This window comes from Ambystoma mexicanum, chromosome 9 (genome assembly GCF_040938575.1).
Source record: "Ambystoma mexicanum isolate Mex_15411 chromosome 9, UKY_AmexF1_1, whole genome shotgun sequence".
Taxonomy (NCBI): Eukaryota; Metazoa; Chordata; class Amphibia; order Caudata; family Ambystomatidae; genus Ambystoma; species Ambystoma mexicanum.
This window is the reverse complement of record NC_090931.1, coordinates 1,129,979,889-1,129,999,518: the sequence shown is the minus strand read 5'-3', so window position 1 is coordinate 1,129,999,518 and position 19,630 is coordinate 1,129,979,889.

Here is a 19,630-nt window from a genome sequence, read left to right as displayed (position 1 = left end):
CAAAAAATACTGCGCATATTGCTCAGACATATGCTTTACCGCTGTGGGAGAGTCCGGCTCTTGTACCCGAACTGAGTGTGCACACGCACCGTCGGTGTGGTCACCTGGTCAAGTTGGCAATGGTGTTGTTGCCCACAAGCGACTTTGCGGATGGCGGCTATGGAAATGGGACTGTACAGGCACAGGGGATGCAAAACTACATTTGTTGTCGCGGTGTGTACACAGAGGGCTGTGGTAAACAAGTAATACTGTGACATGGAGAGCTCTTGAATGTTATTCGAGGAAGAGTGTGCACGTTTTTTTCGAGTTTACATTTTTTTGTATTACTTTTAAATAAGAACACAATGATGTACAAGAAATTGGTGAACTGAGATAAGTACATCGAATTTGCAAAGAACATGTCAAAACCGAGTACAACAGAGTCAATAGCGGTATGTAAATCTAAGTCAATAATCATATTGGAATTGTGTAAAGGGTAGACGAATAGAATACGCAATGTCGCTGTGCTGCAAAAAAGACACTGCAAAGGTAAGAAGTAATGTTTCAGCTTCATTTGGTGGAGGCCGTCGCCATCCATGGGTGAATGCATGTGCATACATTCCCCTTTTCTGCAAGCTACCTATGACATTGGGACAATGGGGATTGTTCCTGTTGTGGTGTAGGTGATAGGAAGGGACGTTCATAATTTTCTCCCCTACTGTACGTATTCAGCCAGAGTGAAATACTTGGTGGTAGTTGCAGACGCACTGTAGGACACCACTTTTAGACATTCCACCATTGCGGAAAGTGAAATACACCCAATGTGTTCTAGAAATGGTTTCAAGAGACGCTCCTGCACCCCAGCCTACCCAGGCATGTGACATGCATTTGAGACATACTGCTGAAGAATATTCAGAGGCCCCCTGCAGTGTTTGTGTACTGTGTGCAGTATGACTGAATGTATAGACAACTGACTGATATCTTATGAAAGTCGCTAATGCACTTTGCACAGACCCCCACCAGTGTTGTACCTTGTGAGGTCTGAGTGACTGTGTATGAAAGTCAGTGATGTGTTCTTTGAGCCTTTATGCACCTTGCACAAATCCCCACTACTGTCTCTGTTTCTTGTGAGATCGCATTGCATGTGTAGGAAACTGAGTGATATATTATGTTTTCTTTATTTTTTTATTTAATCATTAGGATTTCCAAAGTGCACTACCAGCCCAAGGGCTTTGAGGTGCTGTTCCATGATATTGTCTTGGTTACATGGATTTGTGTTATTTAGGGATACTTGGCACTTGGTTATAGTGAACTAATTTTACAAAGACCTTACACACAAGCCAATCCTTTGGCCAATCCGAACACACAAGATTACAATCAATGTGCAACAGAAAAGCCACTTTGTAGCATAAACTGTCGTAGCAAAGACACTCCTGGTCACAGCCACCAAGGAAAGAAGTATCTCCTTCTTGTCCATGAAAGAAACATTGCATTATGAAACACGTTCCATTCAACTAGTACAAAAAGCATTGATAACTTGTCTGGTGGAATTATAAAAGGAGCTGGGAAATCATACGTATGATAAATCAACCTAATAGTACTTTGCACCTACTGAAGATTCACACTTTGTGGTTAAACATGTGTACAGAACTAATTCGTGAACAACTAAGGACTGTTTTCTGGAATGATTTTGATGTTGATGCGTCATACTGTTTAATCACAGATTTCTGTCATAATTACTTATTTCAATGTAACATTACAGTTTGTAACACCAAGTACACTTGTTTTTTGTTAAAAACTGTGGCCTTTGTTAGGCCTCTACAAAACAAAATCTGTTTGATGTCAAGGTACTCACTTTCTTTACTTGCTCGTGTTTACTTCCTGATATGTTGTTTGCTTTACCAAGACTTATTAAAATGGTTTATTTGTATAGACATAGTACATGTGTATTCATCTTATACATTGTTTACCAGGTTTGATCGAGTTCTAAAAATCCAAAGTGAATGCTGCATTACATTGTTGTTATTGATATGTTTCAAGTGGAAAATGTGTTGTGCTAAGGAAGAAACTGGTGACATTATGTACAAGTCACTCATTTGGTACTTCTCTTTAGCATGATGGGTCAGAGGATATGCGATGGAGCCCACCAGGCACTCTGCTCCTGTGATCTCTGGAAGGCCATATGCAAACTGAGGTCATTTCCTGTGATGTCATAAGGTGCCAGTTAATGTCATTTCGTTGCGTGAAGTTAATGTGGTATAATTTCCCATTATGTCATCAAAATGGTAGGTATGATTGTTGAAACGTTCACATCCCTACACATTTTTGGGCACAGAATGTTGGAATGTATGATTTTGGACGACTGTCCTCTGCACGCGTTTTGGGTGTAATGTGTTGTGTGCATGTGGCTGGGTGCACTATGCACACTGTTTCCAATTTTCAACACACTAATAGTGCGCAACACATGGGCCGACTATTTTGGGAAGATACTGTCTACTTATAGGGTGCACCAGCTTGAATGCTTACATTTGCACAACTATCTGTTGGACATGGGTGCACGCCTGACCACATTAATGTTTCTTTGCATATTCTGCAGAGTGCTGATGTTACCAGGACACAGAGGCACATATACACATGCCTGCACTTGCACTATGCCCAAACGTCCATTCCCACACGCATTGCCAGGTGGTGGACAACATGCAGCCATGCGGAGCCTGCTGTCGTACAGATGCAGCAATTGTGATTGTGGGTATTCCGTAGGACACTTATGTTTTGCTTATTTGCAAGCATTCCAAGGAGGACTGTGTGCTGCTGAGTCTGAGTGCAATTTCAGGAAGTAAAGTATATCACCCAAACATTTAGCAACACTATCATTATTAATGTTCACTTTTGCACATTCCTACAACACATTAGGGAAGGGAAGGGGTAGCAGAATGCTATACTTACTGTGGGGGAAATGCGGATTTCCAGAACCTGGTTGTTCGGGAATAAAGAGATTGCTGTGTCACCCTCACTGCTCTCATGACACGATTTTTGAGGGGATGGCGGTCTGCGACATGAGGAAGGAGTATATGTGCAGGTGTGCCACAGCCATTTCATTTCGTCGAAAAGATTTGTTTGAACACAACTTATCTTAAGGCTTCATATTACAATAATAAACCAGCTACTGTATCTGTATATGAACAACAGATTCGTTATGCAGTAACCTCTAAATGCTTATATGAAATTAAATTACAGTGCCAAACTTATGAAGGCAAACTATTGCTCTTAACTATTACTGTATTGCTTCATGAATAAAGTATGTGCTATGCAAAACATTGCTGAAGCCAAGCTTTCTAGTTTAAGTGGTTTCAGATAGAGTCAGCACCATACCTGTTGGCCTCTAATTGAGCGGATTGTGAAAGGGGTAGTTGATTTCACTTGTTCACTTTTCAGTTACGCACCTTGTAAGGGGGCACAACTGTTCCCCATTTCGTTCCCCTTTGCCTTCCAGCCTCTTTTTTGTTGCTATTTGCACAATTTATTTCCTTCGCTATGTGCAAATGGTGTTGTGCAAGGATTGCAGATTGTACTGCCTTCCTTTCCTTTGCTTTCCTTTCCAATATGTTTTCTAATGGAAAACAGAATGTGCCTGCTGTATATGTGCGCTTCACACTACAGTGTGTACCAATGGGGTTACTGTACAAAGTAATTCTGTTACGAGGGACATTTTTTTTCCTGCAACTCGAAGGTCCTTGTCATTGCTGCGTTTACAAAAACACGTGTTACACATATGTACTATTGCATACTGCAACATCTGTCCAATCATTAGACTGTTCTGCTTCTTTACTCTTTACTACATTGTACCAATGTTTTGCTGTAAGCTCTTGCCAGTTGTTACTCTGCCCCTTACTTCTTTGTTCCCTTGTACAGTAGCAGTGCGGTACGGTACGATTGGTTAAGGGAGACGTTAATTCTGTTGTTGATGCATTCCCTTATGGTGTCGTCCCAATGTCTTTCTTCTGTTTGCTTTGTACGTATACATTTTCCACACCTACTCCATTTTGTCTTGCCATTTTTTGCCATGCTGCTGTTTTGCATTTGGTGATTGGCACCACTGCGTAAGAGAGCAGGTGCCTTCCTGAGCAGGTTGCATGCCACCCAATGTGCGCAACTAGACGCATAGTTTGCGACTGCTGTCTGCGTTACCATGCTGCCAGCAGTTTCACTATGTTGGAGAGTTCTTCTTTACAAACTTAGCATACCCTGCTAAAAACCAATGAAATTCACTAGCAAAAACATTGTTAAAGGAACGTTATGGTTAAGTTGCACTAACAAAAACCTATGCAATTCAATGGACAACAGTTGTTATAGGGACGTTATGGTTACCGGTAAAACCGAAAAAAAAACAAATTTGCAAGCTATGGTAAGCTAAGCAACCATCACTCGCACCACCAGTGTGCACTGCAAGGACTAACAATACCAATATGAGCATATACAGGGAAATTAAATTAAGCAAAAAAGGAGCACTATTATCAGTAACTGTTCATAACATAACTGATTACCTTCATCCACAGAAATGATTCCTGTGTTTTACGCTTTTTTCTTCCCCTATATGTATATGTATATGTATGACATCATATCAGTGTACCCCAAGGAAAGTAGTGTCACAACATATGAGAAGGGTGCCGTGCACAAAGACAGAACCTTTTCAACTCTTACTTACTGCCTGTTAGTAAAGAAAGGCACCTGGCCTACTTATGTCAGTTAACAAAAAAGAGGGAGCCACACATGTAATGTCATCAGTGATGTTATGAATGAGATTTGTGATGGCATCTTTGAGGTCCTGGGTGTTAGTCCTTGCAGTGCACACTGGTGGCACAAGTTATGGTTGCTTAGCTCCGGACTATCCACAGCGACTACGCGCCATGAGGTCACAGAGATGGTGTGCATTGCAGCAGCTTGCCGTTACTGCGGATTGGGAATGCGCTGCATCGGAGGACGCAGGGAATACCCATCTGCTGAGGTAGGTTGGCACAGGCGCGCTTTTTCTGGTTCTTTTACATAGTGTTTCTTGGATAATCCATAAGGAAACTACAGTTCATTCATTTGATTGAGACTGTTAGTGCATGAGAGCGAACATTGGTTCATGTGTAGGGACACAACAGCATCTAGACAGCACAGCACATTTAATCTATAACATCACAACAGGAGAGGGAGAACCTGCGAAAAGTTCAAGCGGCCTCACTTTTCTTTGAGAAGCAACCAGTCACTAACAATCCTATACCTAAGGAACAATCCTTGGAGGTCCAACCTAATAATGAAGTTAGATTGCTAAGAGACTTGGAGAAATTACAACAACGAGAGATTAGTAAGTGGTGGGAGGAACACTCTCTCCAAAACTATATCGATGTGGGACGCATACCCAGAGGCTTACGCATCCTCACTACACCCTCCTTCGAAGAACAAAACCCAGCCATGCTGCAATAATGGGGAGAGTCCAGCAACACTTGTTCGGTAACCTTCTTGGTTCGGCCATCCGAATGTTTAATTGACATATAGAGAGAGACTACATCTAATGTCGTGAGTAGATAAGTAGATTCCCATGGTATTCCTTCAATGCGACTCAAGAAGGCCATCCTCAAGGCATGTGAATATTTTCTGCATACCAGATCTATGAACTATCTCCAACATGGGCGTATGATACTCGAGATGATTACACTTTGTTTGACCAACAACAATCAAATACATTATTGACAAAATTCAAATATTGCAAAATAATGCCCTTAGAACTGCCCTTAGCTTACCGACTAAAGAATACATCTCTAATATAAGAAGAGAACAACACTGGCTAAAATCAGTGACAGGATCTCACAAAAAATAGCCTCACTAACATTCAAATGCCTTAACAACGCAGCTCCTCCCTACCTCGCAGAGAGAATAGTGAGAAGAACATCAACCCGCCCTACCAGAGCTGCCAACTCCTACTGCCTAAAGATACTTAGATTCAGGCTAAAAAAACAGGTGGCAGCAGTTTCCCAGTTAAGGCGGCCCAGTACTGGAACACAGTACTGGCCCAGTACTGGAACACACTCCCAATTGACATTAGGATAGATCAATCCTACTACAGCTTCAGACGTAATATTCTCAAATGGTTTCACTCTAACGACCCCCAGGACTAACTACGAACTAGCTAACCGTTGAATCTCATCTTGACTCTAACCTATTCCGCTTGTACATATGTATATTTTATTTTCACCAGATTTGTTTAAAACAACCACCTGAAATGTCCTTAATGCACCTTTGTGTACTGTGCCCTACTCTGTAACTAAGCTTGAAGTATCCATGTATTCTGTTCTCTGTTGCGCCCAGTTACCTTTCGGGATCGGTGCACCATACAAATTAATAAACAAACTGTTTCCTTTTCAACAAGCAGTTTTTTATGCAACTTCAAGGCACTGCTATGGGCAATACTTTCGCCCCCTCGTATGCCAACTTGACTATGGGCTGGTGGAAGAAGTTTGTGGTCTGGCTTCCCAGAAACAGTCAGTATACATCCAAAATTACCTTATGGCTACGGTATATTGATGATTTGTTTGTTATCTGGGAAGGCACTAGTTCGGAATGGTTGGACTTTTTTAAGCTACTAAACATCAATAAACTCAATCTGAAATTTACTGAGAGCCACAGCAAGACTGCTATCGTATTCTTGGATATTCTTGTTACAGTGGCTCAAGGGGAACTGACCACCAGTCTGTATAGGAAGCCGACCACCTCCAATATACCACTAAACACCAAAAGCAACCACCCCACAGCCCTGAAGTGGAGTATCCCATATGGGGAATTCATCTGCATATGTAGAAATTGTTAGATGATTGACACTTTAGATAGTGAATGTGTCCTGATGGCCCAAAGGTTTAAACATCGGGGGTACCCTAAAAAAATACCGGAGAGAGCTTTTTTGAAAGCCAGAGACACTGATTGATCTCTATTATTGGTAGCAGATACCTTGAAACAAAAAACTACAGACATGGGGGAGACACGTCTCATTCTGACCGATGGTAATGGAGCGCATTATTTTTGTCAGGTCATGCAGAGACACTGGCACATTGTCAAATCAGATGAACATTTAAATATAATTTTGGGAGATCAAATAAACATCACATTCCGTAGGTCCACCTCGTTCAAGGATACTTTAGTACCAAGTTTTTTGAGCCCTACTAACAATCATTGACAAGTAGTTGGATGAACATTAACCCAGGCTTTCACAAATGTTCTAAATGTAAAGCCTGCACTTTTGCTGTCAGTACCACTTGTTATCTACATCCTATTTTGGTCAAGAATATCAAGTTTACGTCAAGGATTACATGTGAAACCGAGTTTGTGGTCTACGTGTTAAATTGTCCATGTGATAAGTGGTATGTGGGAAGCACAATAGGCAAACTGAAATTGAGAGTGCTCCAACACATTAGGGCAATTAAAAACGTAGACCCCACCGTAGACTCTCCATTTCAAGAGAAAACACAGAGGTAAATTAGAAGGGTTCTCTTTTGGTATCCATACAGTGCCTAAATCACCCAGAGGAGGAAATCAAGAGCTTTTGTTAAGGCAATTGGAAACTAAATCTATTCTGGACCTTGAGACTAAAAGACCTAGGGGTCACAACCTTGATGAGGAACTGTACATGTTTCTGGGCAGTTAAAGACTCTTGCCCATATTTATTCTGCATTATGTGTACATAATTGCGACCCTAAACTCAACAAATAGAGTGCCACATAGCTTCTTAAAAGGTTTACATGTTTCAGAATGTATGCATCTAATTATCATGTTTTGTCAATTTTTGAATCTTTTCATTCATATATATACATTTTTGTTTTTGGTTGCTTTCTATGGAATTTTGAGGGACTCTGCTTAATTTTAGCATGATGAAAGTTTTTAGGTCTGGGTTTTAAGGTTGATTCACTCTGATAAGCTTTTACAACACAGAGACTTTTGGACTTCCAACCTTTTCGCCCCTCCCCCTGTTTGAGATCGCTACCATCTATATAGTTGATGCTAATTGCGATATGGAGGTTGCAATTCTTCAGAACATTTTTCCCTGAATATCATTCTGTATTTATTGTCTATGTGGATATGCTAGCCTTTAACAACTAAATGTACATTAGCACTAGGCACTTTATTGTAGCAATACCGATATGCATGATGCACTTTAATATGAGCAATGTTTGCATGCACTATGCACTTTAATATAGATAGGCTTTTTTATCCTACAGCAGTCCATGTATGCATTGTCTGTCCTGTGAGATTTATTTTAGGGGGTTAGACCACCTCTAATATACCCATGAGTGGTTATGCCAATCTTATTACAGTTTGATTGTATGGATATTAATCAGTACTTCCCATAGGACATGAACTATATCGCTTTTTATCTTTGGTCTTGCATGCATGCGCATGGATGAAGAGCACTATGCACTTTGTTGCTGCTTTCAGCAGCCTTTGCTGCTTTGGCACTATGCACTTTACTGTTATTGCTTTTAGCAATTATTGCTGCTTGGCATATTTTTCACATTGTATTGCTGCTTTGCGATTTTGCACTGTTCATGTTCGGCTTCCATCATGGGCGATTTTATAATTAATTTTTGGTAGCCTTCTGATACGTTAAAGAGGTAGTGGACTATGAGGCTATTCCGACTGGCACATCCCACATGGAGGAACAACACTATGTCCCTCAAGAACCACCTGTGCACACGCCAGTGTCCCTCTCCTTTCGAGTAGGGACACATAGCGGTGGTCACTTAGTTAAAATGGTCTCTCTGATTCAGCTGGTTACATTGCCTACATAGGCTTTATTAGCACAGCAATAGAGATCGCGTTTAACAAGCAGCGCATAGTTAATTGCACTTGGCTTCATATTTTTGTGCCATGTACCTGTGTTGCTTGATTTTATATTTCATAATACAGGTGGTTGTTTTTCCTCCCTTTAGTATGCGTTAGTCAAAAATTATTAAACTATATTATGACATTTACTGGGCTATAAGAGTAATCAAGTCCACTGTATGCACTCGCACTACGCTGCTACACAATGTTCAAATATGGCTGCCTTCTGATACTAAGAACGTGTTGTTCTGGGGAAGTGGCCACTCTATACATTACCATAGAGTTGTTAAGGTTTAAAACGAAGTCTATGATCTGTGTTTATCCTACCTACGTGATCAAGCGGTCAGAATACAGCGGAACGCGTCGTTTTCAATCCAGGGTTCATCTTCTCCGATGCACATAAAGGAATTTTTGTGCAGCCTGGAACTGCTGTGATGTTCCCTTATTTATGAGTGGACATTGTCATTTCTTAGATGCCCTCAGGAGTGCATTCCGCTAGATTTGCCTTTCCATACGTTTTTTTTTCTTTTTTTGAAATATATATATATTACACAGCCTGCGGTAGTGGCCGTGTAGTTATGGTTAATTTGCTAAAGTCATAGGAAGACCACTTTTTGGGCGGCTTATAACTTGACCCCCCTGTACGAATCCTCACCAAACCTTTGCAAACAAAGTATATGGCCAGCTCTGAATTTTTTCCTCTACGTTTGGTGAGGTTTCGTCAAGGGGGGGTTCTAAATCTTTTTTCTTTCCACAGACTGAATGTAGAAAAACTTTGCTCACATGTACAGCCCAAACCGCTGTACGGATTTTGGGAAGCGTGATGTGCGTCATCATTTTTGGAAACGCCTGCCATGTTGTATCCGCGAATATACGCAAAAACTGCGGCAGTGAAAGGGGCTTGAAAAACATGCTTTGGGGCATCTGGTGGTGGGAAGAGGGGCTGGAAGGGTGGGGGAATGAAAATGGTTCATATGATTTATTTGCTTAGCTGGAAGAAGACGGTGGTGTGTCCACAGTGTCTGCAGACACCGCAGCAATTCGCGGGTATGTCTTCAGGTGAGCAGCTTATCTGGTGACTGCAGGAAGGCTTCATTAGGGTAGGGGAGTGGATTGTAGATGATATGAGGAGGTTTGTATAGGCTGTATTATGCTGTGGTGTGTGTGGCAAGCCCCTAGACTCGGGTGCATGGCCAGAGTCCATGAACCCAAGAGTCTGCCCACTGGTTGCAAGTACTACAATAGTATGTGTACAGAAGTGGACAGGGCCTCAGGCGGCTGGCTTATTGCACCCGAGTGTCTGCTGACTGGTTGCAAGTACTGCAATAGTATGTGTACAGACGTTGACAGGGCCTCAGGCGGCTGGCTTATGTGTGTGTATTGTAGCCAGTGTGAAGATTGTTGGGTGCATGGCTGTGTTATGCTGTGGTGATTGTGAGCAGCTACTGGAGTCTTGAGTGCATGGCTGGAGGGGATGCATTCAGTAGTTCAGGAGTGCGCCCACTGTTTGAAGTACTGTAATGGTATGTGTAAAAAAAAGTGGACAGGGCCTCAGGCGGCTGGCTTATTGGATTGAAGAGTGTGCTGACTGGTTGTATGTACTGGAATACTGTATGTATAGAAGTGGACAGAGTCTCAGGTGGCTGGGTTATGTGTGTGGGTTGTGGCTAGTGTACAGATTGTTGGGTGCATGGCTGTGTTATGCTGTGGTGATTGTGACAAGGTACATGAGTCTTGAGTGCATGGATGGAGGTGATGCACTCAAGAGTCCAGGACTGTGCCCACTGGTTGAAGTACTGTAATGGTATGTGTAAAAAAGTGGGAAGGGCTTCAGGCAGCTGGCTTGTTTGATTGAAGAGTGTGGTGACTGGTTGTATGTACTGGAATACCGTATGTATAGAAGTGGATAGGGCCTCCGGTGGGTGGCTTATGTGTGTGGGTTGTAGCCAGTGTAGAGATTGTTGGGTGCATGGCTGAATTATGCTGCTGTGATTGTGACCAGCTACTAGAGTCTTGGGTGCATGGCTGGAGGTGATGCACTCAACAATCTAGGGGTTGCCCACTGGTTGAAGTACGGGAATACTATGCATACAGAAGTGGACAGGGCCTCAAGTGGATGCCTTATGTGTTTGGGTTTTGGGCATTGGGCAGATTGTTGGGTAGTTTACTGCATTATGATGTATTGGTTTCGGGCAGTTAGTAGAGTATTGGGTGCAGAGGCCATGCATCAAAGAGTTTTTCCATTGGCTGGAAGTACTGCAATTCTATGTGAACTGAAGTGGATAGCAGCTCAGTTGGCTGTGGTATGTTTGTGGGTTGTGGTAAGTGGGCAGATGTTTGCATGCACAGCTGTATTATGCTATGGTGGTTGTGGGCAGGGTCTAAAGTATTGGGTGCATGGCTTGAGGCCGTATGCCGTAGGCTATGCACTCAAGAGTCTAGGCCCTGGGTACGAGCACTGCAGTATAATATAGCTATGCACTCAACATTGTGATACTGGTATATGGATTGCAGAAATATGTGTACAGATTGCAATTTGCAGATTATAAAGAAGTATGACACCAATAATTGTATACTTACTGTTTGTATTGTTGAGGGCCTATGCAGTTTTTGCGCATGGTATGTGGAAATGCAGGAGTAATCATTGTTTCATGCTCTGTGATAAAAGAAAACATAACATGTTAGGGTAGGTACTTCATAATGTTGTATTGCATTGCATTGCAGACATGTGTATACTTTGTGGACCCTCATAATTAGTACTTCATAAGTACTATGCTTTAAACAAGGGTACTATGCAATGTGCTCAGTTCCTGTGTTTGTTCGCATAATCATTGGGTCTGTGGGAAAAAAAAATCCATTCAGGATTTAAAAAAAACCTTCTACGTTTATTTGTTGTTATGTTGCACAGTCCGTTTTAGCTTACGTGTGCACTATTTATAGCAATGTTTAAGGTGCACTGCTGCAGTAGGATGATTTGAAATGTTGTATGATTTTTCTTTTAGAAGGGGTGGTAGTATGGTTGCAGTTAGATACCATTTGGCGTATTCTGACTGTTTATTTGTTTCCTCTTTTTAGCAGTATTTCTTTATGCATTTGGTTGCTGTTTTGTAAGTATTGTGGTATTGCACAATAATATTGCAGAATTGTGGGGGGAGTTAGATAACTGTTGGTGTATTCTAACTGTTGATAGTTTGGAAGTTGTTGAGGGTATGTTTGTAGCACGGTGGTTGCTGAAGGTTCAGTTTGGCAGTTTGACTGCTGCAAGCAATATTCAAGTATTATGGTTGCAGTTAGATACCAGTTGGTGTATTCTAACTGTTTATAGTTTCTCATTTTCGCTGGGTATGTTTTCAAGCACATTCATTCTTGTTGGTACATTTACATTTTTCACTATTGTGATGTGCCTTTGCAGCAATATTGGTGTAGTTACTGATATTTGCGTATTTCTTGCATTTGGACATTGTTAGACAGCTGTTGCCTTATTCTACTAGTTGGTGGTTTCAGAGGTTACTGAGGCCAGTTTGTAAACTCTCATACTCTGGCTCTTTTTTTAAGTATTATGTAGGAAACAATATTAGTGTGTCTTTTCTACACTTGTTGTTTCTGTGACTATAATCATTGGGTCATTGTGGAAAAAATTGTATAGTAGGGCAACTGATGTCTTTGTTGGATACTTGCTGTATGCTAGGTTATTCCAGTTCCAGTTCCAACGTTATTTTCTTTTTGCAATTATATATGTACTGGTGGGTGTTGGGCAGTAGGTTATTCTAATTGTGGAGATCAGTGAGTACATTTTGGTTTCAATAATATTAAGTAGGCATTTGCAAGATTTGCTTGTAATCTCTGCTTTAGTGTAATGGAAGTATCATTGCATTCAAAGCATCCACATTTCTTTTTAATGTATGCAGCATAGTGACCTGCACTGGTTGTGGCACCACACACCGTGGGCAATAAGCAGCGCTCAGATACCTGAGGGTTCGTAGCGCTATATAAATGCCTGATTATTATTATTATTATTATTCATTATTATTACCTGTGTGGTAGATTATGCCTACTGTTGTGAAGGTTTTCATGCCAACTGATACTTGTCCACGTGTGAAGCTAGTAAGCTTGCAGTTGTTTTTGGTACCATCTGCATTGTATCTTAAAAGCATTACTATTACGTATTGGCTATGTGATTGTATCTGTAAGGTGGAACGATTATGGGAATTGCAAGTAGTACAGAATATGCTATGGATTTCCTTTTGTACAAGCTTCTGAAATGGAATAGATTCACAGTTAGGTATAGATTCATAGACAAAGCACTCGTTAGGGACTTGTTCCTGTATCACATGGTTGCAGAGATTGCATGTATGTTTCCACGTGTATGACATCTGGAAGATTTCATTTATAGATATGTTTTTGCTTTCCAATACTTGCAGTAAGTACATTAGAAATTTGTGTGGATATTCTTGTGTATTTATAGTGAATGTCACCATTCCAGCACAGTAGTCCAATTACTGCCTTTTTCCTGAGACACTGAAAGTGTTATCAGGATTATTTGTTGCATTTCTGTGAAGGAATAGCATTTGTAAACACAACTGATCCGAGCCGTTTAAGTAAATGTTTTCAACAATTGGTGGCAATTCGAATAGAACATTGATTGCTACATTTGCATAGCAATTTACACCAGTTGTATTGGAAAATATGAATGCACCAGATAGTTCTGTGTCTGAGTCATTTGATGGAAGTCTACGTGGTTTCTTTGAAGAGGTAGTTCTCTTTGTTTGTGCAGTTGAGTATGCATTTGCCTTTTCAGTACATTCATCTGTGGTTTTGGTAATTGATGGAGTATGAGCTGATTTCGTTTTCTTTTGTGGTACTGTTGGGAGATCATGTATAAGTTTTGATTGCACCAGTTTTCTTCTACAAAGTTTGTCTTTTTGAGGAACAGGGTACATTTTGAGATGGGGCGTGTAAAGTGCACGTAGTCTATTGTACTCTACGATGCAAGGAATGTCAGCGCTGACGTTACTTGCATCAAAATTGACTAGAAGTAGTCCTTCAAGTGTATGTAGGTGTGACAGTGCTATGTAACTCATGCCTTCTTTAAAGACTGTGCTGCCAATATCAACCAATACTTGATCTAAGGTGAGACCTTGTGATTTATGAATAGTGACTGCATATGCAAGAGACAGAGAAAACTGTTCTCTACGTACATACATGTCTTTGAAAAGAATGAATCGGACTGTTGAGCGCCCTATCCTTTTAACTTCTGAAAGTTTTTCAAAGGGAATATTGACAAACTGAATGCTGTTGTAACGTGGGTATGTCTGGAAGCCAACAACTGTACCAAGGGTTCCATTAACTAAACCTTGTTCCATGTAAAGGTTACATTTTAGCTTTACTCTACAGTTTAAACACAATGTTAACATTTTCTCCAAAGCCAGCTGTGTTAGAGAGAGAGTTTTCTAAGGTATTTAGTCATGCTGTGGCTTGTTAACACATAGTTACTGTCATACTGTGTATGTCCAGTTTGTCTGTGGAGTAAATTTGCACTAGTGGTTGCATTTCTTTTTTCAGCATTGTTTCATTGAATTGTGCAGGGCTTGCTAGAGTTGGCATTAAGGACATACAGTTGACATTTGTGTGTGCTAATTGTTCCATGACATCACTATCATATGTGTTATGCCTGTATAGTTCATGAATGTGTCTGGTATTTAGGATACACTGTGCTTCCTTAGTACACCAATCCAAATGTTTTTCAAAATGTTGGCGTAGGTGAGGTCTGCAGACTGACACATGTTTTCAGTTAGTTCTCTATATTGTAAATGTTGCCAGAGATTAACATTCCCTATGCTGCCAAGAGTTTTACGGCACAGTTTGTTTCCTAAGGTTTTAAAAATAGGTTCACCTTCCACTGGTGTTACTTGAAGGAGATCTCTGATAGCAATAACATATGCGTTCCTCCAAAGAGTATTTCGTAGTCTGTGTTAAGGACCTCTTGCAATCTGAGGTGAATCAACCTTGACCTCTGGCAGACCAAGGTTCAAGGCTGTATGTTTTTTTTAAATTTAACTCATTTAATTTAATTAAAAGAAAATCAATACAAGTGGGAGTTGGCGAGGTTAGTTGCAGTGCAGTCCTGTGATCTTATTTAGCATGACAACATGTAGACATGGCTGCAATGTCAGCCACTTCCAAACATCCCTCGTGCCAAAAATAATGGCACTGGAATGGCTTTCGCTCCAAAAAGGGCACACCGAAATGGGCACTGCAGTAGAATGCCCATGCCAAATCGGCCCATGCCAAAATGATGGTGCCGAAAAGTGGTTTACTGCTTGGAGAATGCTGCTTAACCAAAGTGTGTGCTCCATGGCAAATAATGTAATCTCACTGTGCATTGCCTAAAAACATTGTGAGTTCTCAACGCCTGCAATCCGAAGGCCATGGTTAGTGGTCTGGTAGCATTTTAAAATGGACAGTGGACACAGCCAAAGGCCAGTGGTCTGGAAGCATTCTAAAAATCTATGGAATAACGAAACCCTTGAAATTCAGGGAACATTTTTAGTTGCAGGGATGTTAAGATGAGCAATACATTGTAACGAAACCTTTGAAATTCAAGGAAAAAACTTTATTTGCAGGGACGATAAGGTGAGAACTTAATGCAACAAAACCCTGGAAATTCAGCTAAAGCCCCCTTAACTTCCTGCCCCCTGTTGCGCAAACTATGGCCATAATGATGACATCACCGATTACATCACTGATGACATCACTAATTACATTACAACAGTAACTGGCATTAAGCATGGCCTTCAAATATGCGGGCACAACTGGAAGTTTATTGTGTAATAGAGAATACAGGGGTCTCATTCAAATATCCTCTGGGAGATTGTACTGGCCAGCTTCATTTACATGAATGTTAATGCTGCAGTTGTGTCGGAGGACCTGCCAAGGCAGTTGACACAATTAACAATACATCACATTTTGCATGCATAATCCTCCTTTCTACAAAATTTAGCTTCAGAGGGGTCACGCTGTTGTGTGAGGGGTGGTCAATGGCACCTGAGAGGACCTTTAATTTAATGTTATTAGACAATGTCAATGTTTGACAGAGGTCATTAGAACAAGAAGGTGGAGCAGTAGCAGGAGGTGCCAGCCGCAGTCGCAGCAGCGGAAGTAGTGGAATGAAGACGCCGTAGTCGTGGCTCTCGTTGATGCAGAGCTCAGTTCTAAGAGGGTCTTCGGTGTATAAAACCTGAATTGCAGAGGTTGCACAGCAGGAAGCAGTAAACTGGCAAGATGTCCCATGAGAGAGAGAAGCGCTCTTTAAATGGCACCTGGTCCCGGTGGCTGGTGAGCAACGGTGTTCCAGAGCAGCAAGGCAAGATCCTTTTCCAAGAGGCATGGCCTGTGGCAATGCGACCGATGCGGTCAGACGTTCAGGGAAGCACAGAAGAAGCAGTGGCAGTGGTTTGAGTGGTTGCATGTGGAGAAGTTGGTGAGTTGGCCTGTGTTAGGTAACCCCAGAATGCTCCGTAGTCGAACGCTGCCCGCTGAACAATGTTTTGAATACCAAACTAATGCAAAGAAGTTACATTGCCAATATTCTCACTTTAAAGGAAACCAAGAAAGGAAATGTTACAATTGCTATTGTCAAGACAAAGAGGGGGCAATATTGAAGAAAGATAGAGACCTGCATTGCCAAAGTAACAAGGGGGCAATACTGAAGGAAAACAATAACACCATTGTCAAAGTAAAGAGGGGGCAATTCTTAAGAAAACATATAACCTGCATTGACAAAATAAAAAGAGAAGGATATGGCGGAGAAATGGTAACTATTATTCCCAGATTGAGGAAGAGGCAATGGTTAAGCCTTATACCAACACGCATTGCCTAAGCCAAGTAAGAGTTAATGTGACAAAGAGACATTATCAACAGTTGTTTGATGTGAATTTAAGAAATAAAGCATGGCAGGAGAGAAGTCTTCCTTGTAAGAAGTATCAAGAAGGAGAGGAATATAACCTGCATTGCCTATGGCAAAATAAATCAGTGGAACAAACAGCACCAATGTGTATTGTGTCCTCACAGAAGACATTGTGAATATTGATATTGTTGATAGTCAAGAACATTTCTAAGAGTATGAAGTAAGCCTTACCACAGAGTACTTGAAATAGTGTTAGGAGTTTTTATCCTGGCAGTTGAGTATACCAGGAAAGGGATTGTTAGTGGTAGTACTGGCAGGTTAGGGGACCATGAAGAAGACATTGAAGTACTGCATTGTGGTTAAAGATTGTGAAGGAAAGAAAGTGGCAAGGCCACTATTGTGTTTGATAAACTGTGGTAAAAACCGTCTTGACAAAAACATTGTTGTGAATCAGAAGAATTATGGAAGTGTTGTGTTTTTAAATGAGAAAGACATTCTGACAAACCATTGTTGTGAATCCAGAAGAATTGTGGAAGTATTTGTTTTTTAAGAAGAAGCGACATTAAGATATTGCCTATCAGTTTGAAGATGAAGACTTTTCTTTCATTTTGTGGGAACCTTGTCAAATACCAAGTGAAAGACTTTTGCAGTACGAAGAACTTTATGAGTGGAACTTCGATATACAAAAGGAACTTTATTCTTTGGAACTTTGATTGAAAATCCTACTTTGAACCTGGGGAAGGGGATCTGACCCGGCTACAAAGATACATAGGAATCAGGTTTCTGTTGAGTATAATTGTTGTTTCAGTTAAACTTGAATTGCTATATTTAACCTTTATGAGTTTAATGTATGTATCAGTGTGAGGGACAGATTGCTTTTATTAGAGTGTTTTCCTTTAGTTTTATTTTGATAGGCAGGGAAATCCTCTTTAGGTTCGGGATAACGAGGCATTTGTTACACCTTTTTAAGTTAATAAAATGGCTACTTGAGAAAAGACTTTACCAAGTTGTCCGCCTCACATTTCTGAACACCTCACACAATCAACTGACAGAGAGTTCCACAAGGGCGTAATAGTGAGCAGCCCATTTAGAAAGTGATTGAACAGAAAGTTGCTGCATGATAGAAGTTAAAGGGAAAGTTCATAGAGACATTTGAGAAAGTGATTGAATGGAGAAATTCTGCATGGTGAAACCTGGAAGAAAAAGGCATAGAGACATTTCAGAAGATAATTAAACTGAACATTATTCTATGCTGGAACTTGGTGGAAAGGTTCCTAGAAACATTTTAGAAAGTTATTGAACGGAGAAATGCTGCATGATAGAGCTAGGAGAGAAAGTTCAGAGAGACATTTGAAGAACAGATTAAACATAGACGTGCATGCTGGAACTTGGTTGGAAGTCCCTAGAGCCATTTGGAAAAGTGATTGAACAAACAAAAGTTGCATGCTGGAACTGAAAGATATAAAGTTCGTACAGGGATTGCAAAAGTGGTTCAAAGGAGAAGTAATATTGCTGGAAATGGCTGATGCTGTTCCTTGAGCCATTTGTGGAAGCGATTTAATGGAGAAACGCTGGATTATAAGTTCCTAGGATCAGTTGAGAAAACGACTGAACAAAGAAATGATGCATGCTGGAACAGGGAGAGAAGATTCCAATAGGAGCCATAGGAGTAGGTGACTGAATGTACAAGAATTGTATGCAGGAAGTTGGGGGAAGGTTGCTAGAGCCATTAAATAAAGTGATTGAATAGACAGATGTTGACTGCTGGAAATTGGAGGGGAAATTTCCTAAATTAATTTGATAAAGTAGTTGAATGGAGACATTGTACATGTTACAACTTTGTGGAGAGGTTCCAAAGGCCACTTGAAATTGAAAAGAAACTAAGTAACATTGGATTCTGGAACTTGGAGGCAAAGTTCTTCAAAGATACTTGAAAATGAGAACAACCTGAACAACTTTGAACCCACGAGGTAGTGTTCCTAGCACCCTCTGAAAAAGTAGTCAAACTGAAAAGTTATGAGTTACTGGACTTGAGGGTAAAGTTCCCAATCATGTGGGATCAAGAGACTAATTAAAGGAACACTGCCTCCAGGACATTAGAGGCCAAGTCTGTAATGCCACATATATCAGAGATAATTGAGGGCTAAGTACGTACTTTTAATAAAAGTTAATGAGCACCATAGCTGAGGAAAAAGATTAGAGTTCCAGACCACCTGAAAATAGTTCAACATAATTATAATTCTTGAACGTTAATGATGCCCAGAAAAGGAGGGTTCAATTATACTCAATACACAGAAGAAACACAAAGCCCTTCTCCAAGAGACACACATACATAAAGAAGATAATGGCATAGGGTTCGCAGTGGAAGGCATTCGTTTATGGTTCAGCCATATCCAAGTATTCTACAAGAGTGCTAGGTGGGTCTATAAAAGGGACCCTTTGCAGGTTTAGAATAGCTTCAATGATGATGAAGTTAGAATTATAGAGACAGTGGGCAGATTGGAGACAAACATGTTTGCCTAGTGAATTCAAGTGCTGCAAATATAGAGGGATTTGTGTTTCACACCAGTGTTTTTGATCAATCTAATTGACATAGAGTTGGGGGTGATTCTTTGCGAGAGAGGGAAATTAAATTTCTCTCTTCAGCCTGACCTAGGCGGATCACCTCCTCAATTGTATCCAAGAATGTTTGCTACGCACCCACTCATACATGACTTTAATGTTGTTGTAGTCTTTTATTTCAGATTTCTCCACTTAAATATAAAACAGATAAATATGGAAAGATAAAACTAAATGATATTCATTTGTGACTATCAGTATAAAATGCTTAGAAACCATTAACCTCCTATTATCAATCCTTGTCTAACAAAGGGACAGAGAGCAAGGTTA